The sequence below is a fragment of the Callorhinus ursinus genome, unplaced genomic scaffold (genome assembly GCF_003265705.2).
Source record: "Callorhinus ursinus isolate GAN/ISIS: 27379988/994484 unplaced genomic scaffold, GSC_fseal_2.0 scaffold42, whole genome shotgun sequence".
Taxonomy (NCBI): domain Eukaryota; kingdom Metazoa; phylum Chordata; class Mammalia; order Carnivora; family Otariidae; genus Callorhinus; species Callorhinus ursinus.
The window spans coordinates 12,837,254-12,845,133 of NW_027397104.1; the positions used below are offsets into that span (position 1 = coordinate 12,837,254).

General features: G+C 39.8%; 1 long non-coding RNA gene across 1 annotated transcript in view; it reads right to left on the reverse strand.

The window, feature by feature from the left end:
• The window catches only part of LOC141370693 (uncharacterized), a 171,939-nt gene extending 164,900 nt beyond the window's left edge, over positions 1-7,039 (reverse strand). The window contains exon 1 of the long non-coding RNA XR_012374955.1: positions 6,935-7,039. This is a non-coding gene — a long non-coding RNA (uncharacterized lncRNA). The remainder of the gene's footprint in view (positions 1-6,934) is intronic.
• Between the last annotated feature and the right edge of the window lie 841 nt (positions 7,040-7,880).

Here is a 7,880-nt window from a genome sequence, read left to right on the forward strand (position 1 = left end):
AGAAAGAAAGAAAGAAAGAAAGAAAGAAAGAAAGAAAGAAAGCCAAACAGCACAGGGACAAATAAGTAATTTTTGGCATAAACCTACAAAATAGCCATTAAGACTTACATGACAAAATGTTCTTGACAACTTTGAAACAGACTGATGGTATAAGCTGAAGTTTTAAAAAGGAGTCAACATTGTATCTACCATATGGATATAATTACGTTTTTGTCCAAAGCTTAGGAAACAAAACAACAACAAAAAGAATGCATCACAGTCGGTGGGGGTGGGGGGTTGACCCTAGGCAGTGGGAGCAGAGGTTATACTGTTTATTTTTCTGCTTGTTGGCATATTATATTTTTAATGAGCATAGGTTAATTCTCAATGCAAAAAAAAAAAAAACCACTTTATTTAAAAATAAATATAAAAAGACTTTCCAGAACTCCTGGGAAGTCCTAGAGCACTTTGGAATTGTTTCTGAGTCTGGATCAGCCCACCCTCCTATTTTCGTCCTCATGCAGCTGTGATCCCGTGACCCAACAGCCTGGTGGCCTGTGGTTATCAGACCGATGAAGTAACTTCCCTGAAGTTTTGAGAGTTTTGCCATTTTCTCCTATACCTTATAAAGAGCCATCAACAGGTTTTTGGCTTCACAAACGATCAGCACTTCAGTTTTCCTCCCAGCAGTCCGTTTTCACAGTGATGTGGTGAAACACAGGACCACACAAGCAAGGACTGGTTTCAATTGTTAAACATTCCCCGTTGTGTTTGGTTTCTTTTTCTCCCTGATGGGCTCCACTAGAACTCATCTGTAAACTGCTGTTCCTGAAGGATTCCCAATTCACATAGCCCCACCACCCCTGCCAACACAGTGTATTCTGAACAGAAGTAGCCGGGTCCTAAGCTTGCATCAACTACTGCTACCTCAGAATCCTCACCTAAGAGGAAACAGGTGCCAGCCCCATCACAGCAAACACAAAAATATCAAAGGGCTCTTGTTACCGTGTTCCAGTGGTCAGAACATACTTTCCAAGTTCTGTTCTAAAATATCTTGGCAGCCATTTTATGCCAGGAATCCAGAGAGGGGAAAGTCTGTTCTTGCATCATGACCAACGGCTTGGGGAAAGCCCAGTCCCTTCACACACAAACAGGGCTGGCTGCATTTGACTGCACAAAGCCAGCCAAACTGGGACTCCTTCACATCTCCTGCCTTCTGTGGCTAGTCACTCAGCACGGCCTCGGAGATTTCGTGGAGAGCACAGAACACTCCAACGGTGCCCCTTTCAGACCTGCAAGTGTGAGACACACCTGGTTTTTTCCACCTTCTGTCAGCCCTGCTTTGGTGAATAGACAGATTCAGTCAAATTCATTTCTGTAGAGCAACGACGATACCAAAACCACATTAAAGGTATCAACTGAGGGCTATCTGCATTACTAGAAAGACACTTTGACAAACAAGGCTTTCAAAAAAGTGTGCCAACAGCAATATGAAGCCAGATGAACCCAAGAAGTTTAAGAAGAAAAAAAGCTCTAACGGTGGAGAGGGATAGGGGCATCTAAGGGGAATATAGATCTAAGAATGATAAAGAAATCATTCTTAGATTAGAAACAAAAAACAAAACGAAACAAAAACCTGGAGCAAATTTCTATTCTGGAAAAAAAAAAACAAAAAAACCCTCAATTTTTCCTCACTTTGGGTCTGCATCCGGGGGTGTAAGTGACATTGAGGGGCCCCAAATCTTCCGACAGGACTAAATTCACTTTTCCACAAATTGTTTTCCTCACCTACAACACATACCACCACACCCTCTCTTCGCCTTCCTCTCTCCTCCACCCTTCAATGAAATTAAACAACCTCCGGTATTCATGTTTTACATTGATTTCTTTTTAATTCTAACAAAATGAATCAGAACTGAGGACAATAAAGTTAAAATATGATACAAAACCAATTGGAAAAATATTTTCCAGGGGCACCTGGGGGGCTCAGTCAGTTAAGCATTTGCCTTTGGCTCAGGTCATGATGTCGGGCTCCCTGCTCAGTGGGGAGTCTGCTTCTCCCTCTCCCTCTGCCCCTCCCTGCTTGTGTTCTCTCTCTCTCTCTCTTTCTCTCTCAATCACTCTCGCTCTCAAAGAAATAAAATCTTTAAAAGAAATATTTCCCAGAGATTGACAACTGTTTTGGCGTTAGTTGCCACGGCCTCCTTGGTGAGGCCTCCATGATTATGGCCTTCCCTAGCTCTCATGGAGAAGCCAAACAAACTCAGTAAAAATTAACACTATTTATCAACAGTCTTCATTTTATCAGACTGTGAGGAAACCCAAAAGAAGAGTATACGTGGCATCTCTTCCCTTAAGGAGCTGAGAATTTCAAAATTCTAAAAGGATCCCAGAGAGTTGTTTTACAGTGAGAAAATGTATATTCATCTGATAATGAAGAAAATGTGGAAGGAGGATTGGTTGTTTAAAAAGAAACTTTCAGATACCCTAAGAATTTGTTACTCAAAATGTAATCCATGGAAGCTTGCTAAAAATGTAAAATCATGGACACCACCCCAGATCTACTGGGGTAGAATTTGCATTTTAACAAGAGCTACAGTGCAGAAAGTGTTCATTAAAGTTTGAGAGGTACTTACCTAAGACTCCTTAACCCCCTTACACCCTCTGTTCCGATTGCATACAATATGGTTTAAAATGTTGGATGGGGTAAAAAGATGTCTAACTGCCCCAAATAGTGTAGAGGCTAGATCAACTTTCTTTTTTATTAAAAAAAAAAGAAAAAAAGAAAAAAAGAAAGTGAGGCATTTCAAAAACTACAACCAAATTAAACAAGTACAAGAAGAGAAAAAATGGGGGTTTCAGTTACTGATAAGCTTGATATGAGTCAAGTGACTGTGGCTACAAAAAAAAACTGAAAAGCAAGCAAATACAAAAGCTAGAGACTACATTCATAGAAGCACTGTATCTAGATCGGGAAGATGACTGTGCTACTCTACCTCACACTGCTCATTAAGTACATTAATCTTAATCTTATCTTAAGTACGTTCGGTTCAAGCCACCATAATTGAGGATACAGACAAACAAGAACATGTTCAGGAAAGAGGGCCCAGGACAGTGAAATTGAAGTCATGACCTGGGGTGAGGGAGGGGGTCAGATTTTTTTGGAGGAATTGGAGCTGTTAAACCCAGTTACAAAAAGATTTTGTGAAAAAAGCTTAAAAGTATAAAGGAATGTCATGTGGGAAGCACACATGCTGGGTCTGTGGACAAGCACTTGAGAACCATTGGTTAAGGTATTTGAGGACCATTCAAACCCCATACGTCCATTACTCTTGGGCCACAATGAATCTTCAAAGTGTCTTCTGCAAAAACCAACAAGGTAGAGGAGCAGGTACCATTCTCCTTGAATTACAGGAGAGGAAAACCTGATCAATGATGGATCTCGGTCTGGAATGAGGTTTTCTTAGCTTTTATCACCCAGTTTCCTATGAAATTCCTACTTTGGTAATCATTACAGAAGAAAGGGGGCTAAAAGTGACCCCCCAAAATTATTTTTATTGTTTTTCTTCTATCCTAATGATCCAATACATTTTCCACTTAGCCTCATATGATACTGTGCACCTGAAACATGGCTAGCAGAACTGAAGAAATAAAATTTAATTTTCATCTAACTTAAGTTAATTGAAATAATAAATATAATTATATACACTGACATTCAATTTGGTTATTGGAAACTTTAAGCATGTTTGAAACATTTGGGATATATGAATCTACTTTTTCAACTGCATATATTATAAAATCTGAACATTATTTCCAGTGACAATTAAACATCTTAATTAGCACATGCTCTAAGTGGAAAATATGCCCCAGATAGCAAATATTTACATTAAAAAAATGAAAAATATTTCAGTGTTTTGTATATTAACTAAAATATTTTATACATCAGTTAAAATATACCATTAAAATTAATTTCCCATTAATTTTTATTTTTGTAATATGTCTATTAAAAATGATAAATGTGGCTCACTTTATATTTCTATTAGACATCCCTGTTCTGTGTTATTCTGAAAGAGCAAATTATTTTTCTTTGTTCATGTTCAAAAAAGAACTCAAGCCTCTCCAAGCTGAGGCTGCCAGTAGTTGACTTTTCTATCAAGCATGCCTGATTTAAGAAGGAAAGGAAAAAACCGCCAAGAAGAGCAAGATCTCCAGCATTGCTCCCTCCCCAGACCCCTCCAAGGACTGCAGAGGTTTAAGCAGACCCTCTTTCTTAGAAACAGTTACCCTGCTCAAAGACACTCCCAAAAAATGAAATGGGACATTTCTGGAACGTATTAAATACAAGAAGGAACTCCTTCTCCTTTCTGCTCAGGCCAGTGGTGGTCCCTCAGGTGGTTGCCCCATTTGGCTGTTGCCCTATTTGCCCTTGGGCTGGACTGGTCACAGAGAATACTACCCTGTTCCTTCTGTCCTTCACCGGAGAAGCCGTGACTACCAAGCTGCATACACTTGAAAGCCTGTGTCAGGAATGAAATTACAGCCTGGCCTCTCCCCACCTCCCCCAAATTAACCAAAAGCTCAAAACTTGGGGTTGTGGTTTAAGAAATGAGAGTAGAATGCATCATTTCTTTCCTCTTCTCCACCCGGGGAGCTCTTGCTACTGCCAATTAAGGCTTCTTTCTTTCAGGAAATCTTCACAAATACCAACTGTTAATTCACAATGTCCTTTTCTCTATTTGTGTCATTCCCTGTGCCTCCTTCTTTCCTATTCATCACCCCTCTCTAGGTTAAAGATCTCCTAGCACCTCCTGAGGTGTCTTTCCCCCATCATTGCCAACATGCAAGCAAAGGCCAGCATGCAGAGGCATCCTGACTCTTGAATCTAACTAGTTTGTGGGTCTGGGAATAAGGAAGGAGCTAGCCTAGAGTTATCACAGCACTTCCCTAACCTCAACTATTCACACATCACCTTCATGTTTGCTGCCATACCTGAGATCCTCCAGAACTTTTTTAATATTTGCCTTTAAATCAACTCACACTTTTAATGTAAATAAATGCATGTAAAGAAGTAAAGAAATTAAAGAAACTTTACATCACTGTTAGAAATGGAGAACTAATGTTTTTCACATGCATTAAAAGTACATAACAATCAAAATAAAATATTTACCCATGTAGCACCTAACATCCTCTCTTTTACCACCAACAGTGTGCCCGTGAAATGGAGGAACGATGTTCTAGAATGTCAGTGGCAGACCAGATGAAAGTCTAAAGTGTGGACACAAGCCTATGAAGATTTCACGGTGAACCGATCCATGTGGTTTAGGAGACCAGATAGAGTTTCTTCAGGACAAAGACTTTCTCTGAACCACGGTCCACAGATATGCAGATCCCCTCTCTGGACTCAGAGCCCAGGATGGGGTGGGGAGTAGGGAAGCATAGACATTCAGTCAAGTCCAAGAAAAGAAAAACAATTCCCAAAACTCATTCCCCAACCCCACCTCATTCTCAGCTTCCAGCTTCCAGCAATGGCCTCTGAATGAGCAACATGTTGAGAGTCTTGGGATGGGTGAAAACTTTAGAGGGGAGCAAAAAGAAACAAGTATTTGAAGTCTGAAGTTTCCTTAGAGTGTGCCGTGTATCCCCAAGTGACCAGACCAGTCTCTCAAGTGCTTTTCCCCTCCCCCTCTCCTTCATCAAAGACCGTATTTAGCGATTGTTTCAAAATCCCCCTTAAGCCAAGTTCTGCAGATAAAATAAATTTGGTTTGGCTTTTTCTTCTAAGTCCTCTTTCTTACTTGGGACTACTATTTTTACCAGTACAGAGTACAGTATAGCTGCTCTTTGGCCATGCATGTGAAATGAAACAAAACTTCTCCTTTTGGAAATAGGATCTTAAAATTCTAAAACCTCAAATTTTATTAAAATCCCCTAGGTGCATATAATGACTTTAGATCTAGACTACATTGTAGGTTTACACACATCATCTTATTTCAATCAATTCTCAAGCTGAAACGGAAAGAATGGGCTAAAAAAAAAACTAAAGTAGATTAACATAGATTTTGTATGATAGATCCATAGGGATTTAGGCAGTTAGGATAGTAAGGAAAGAGAATTTCTGATAGCTGGAGGAGTAAGCAACAAGCAATTTCCTTTATACCAAATAAAACTAAGGGTGGTGCAAACAGGTTATTTTAGAGGCAGATTTCCACGAACTGTCAATCACTCTCAGTTAACAGAAAATTAAACCCATATATTCTAAGAAATCTCTCAGTTTTGTCCTCACTACATAGTGCTAGGGTGGTAATGTTCCTCTTTGAGGTGGTATGTATTAAATTCACGTGGCTTGATCTGAAAATGCTAGGGGATTTTTGCATACTTTCCCAGCCTAGCTGCACAAATGCTATTAGAAATATTTAGCAGAAGAAAGTAGAGGTTTGAGATATGTTCCAGATAATCTTTTCGAATAGTGAAAACATTGCCCTAAAAAATAATAGTTCTTTAGAAGGAAGCGATTATTTTCTTAGTAGGAAAAAAATATTGAAAACAGTTACCTATTTTCAGTGGTATAGCAGTTCTCTTCTAACTCTTTTGCCTGAAACATCTGGAAAATATTGCTTTTCTAGGACCCTTTATAAAGTACGAAGGCAGTATTAGTTAGCCGCACAGAAATTAATGAACAGAGAAAATAATATTTTAATAAATGGCAGAGGCCACATGGATATAAAATAATGTGGACTGTGCAAAAAAAGGAATGGTCTACAATCATATTAATTTTTAAGGTTAATTGCACTATATTAACATGTACTTTCACACTCGTGTTTTCTATCACAAAGACTTTCAGGTTCCTTATCTCCTGTAAGATCGCAGTATTATGCTCAATTTAGCTATGAAGATACCGAAGTCTAGAGAAGTTAAAGAATACTCCCAAAGCTCACAAAGCAAAGTGGTAAGTTACCTGGAACAGCCTGGGACTCTTCTCCTCCGGTCAAATGAAATGATCAAAGCGTGGTGCGTCTGCCTTCTGCACAGCGACCTTACAAGTGACACCGTCTCCTGCCGCTGTCCTCTTCCTTCTTTGGAACCTAATACATCACTTGAACGCTGTTCAAATAAAACCTCACTAAAGCCGTGTTGTCGAGTAACACTTATGCAGTTGATGCTCTAAATAATCACTGTGTTGGGCAATCCCATGCAAAAGATAGCATGATTCCCATTCTCCTGACAATAAAGCTGAGGCTTAAAGAACTTACGTCATGTGCGCAGTCACACAGGCCAAAATGGTGAGGGAGGAGACAGAATCTGGTGCTAGCAAATGCAGAGCCAGCATCTTTGCCCCCTTCTCAAGACTCAGGTGAGGTGGTAGAGCTCCAGGGTCACTTTCCAGCCAATACAACTATTTGAGGACAGGCTAAGAAACAGACCGAAGCTGGTCTTCATCCAAGCTAGAAAATTACTTTGGTGAATCATATTAATTGCTATATTACAAAAAAAAAATTATCCAAAAGAGTACATCAAGCAATTAAGTGCTTATAATATCATACAAAGAAAAATGTTAGCAAGTTGTCCCGAAATGAAGGCAACCGCTCCAAAAGGACCCATAGGTATCCACAGTGACGACTGTGGTGCCGATCTTCTGAAGACTTATGATTCAAAACCAATTCTATGTGGGCAGAAATTTGTTTTTGTACACATATTTGGTTCCCAATCTGCCTGCATTTCTCAGGACTCTGCCCTGTGCCTCCCTCTGACCGCTGGACACTAAAGCCTCACTTCTCCTACTGATGCATAGTGACAGCCTAGCCCTCTCTCTAACCCTGCTCTTATTTGGGATCACACGTTCCCTGGATTAGAAGGCATTGTTTAATACTTTAGGGCTACAAACCATATCAAATTGCACCTGT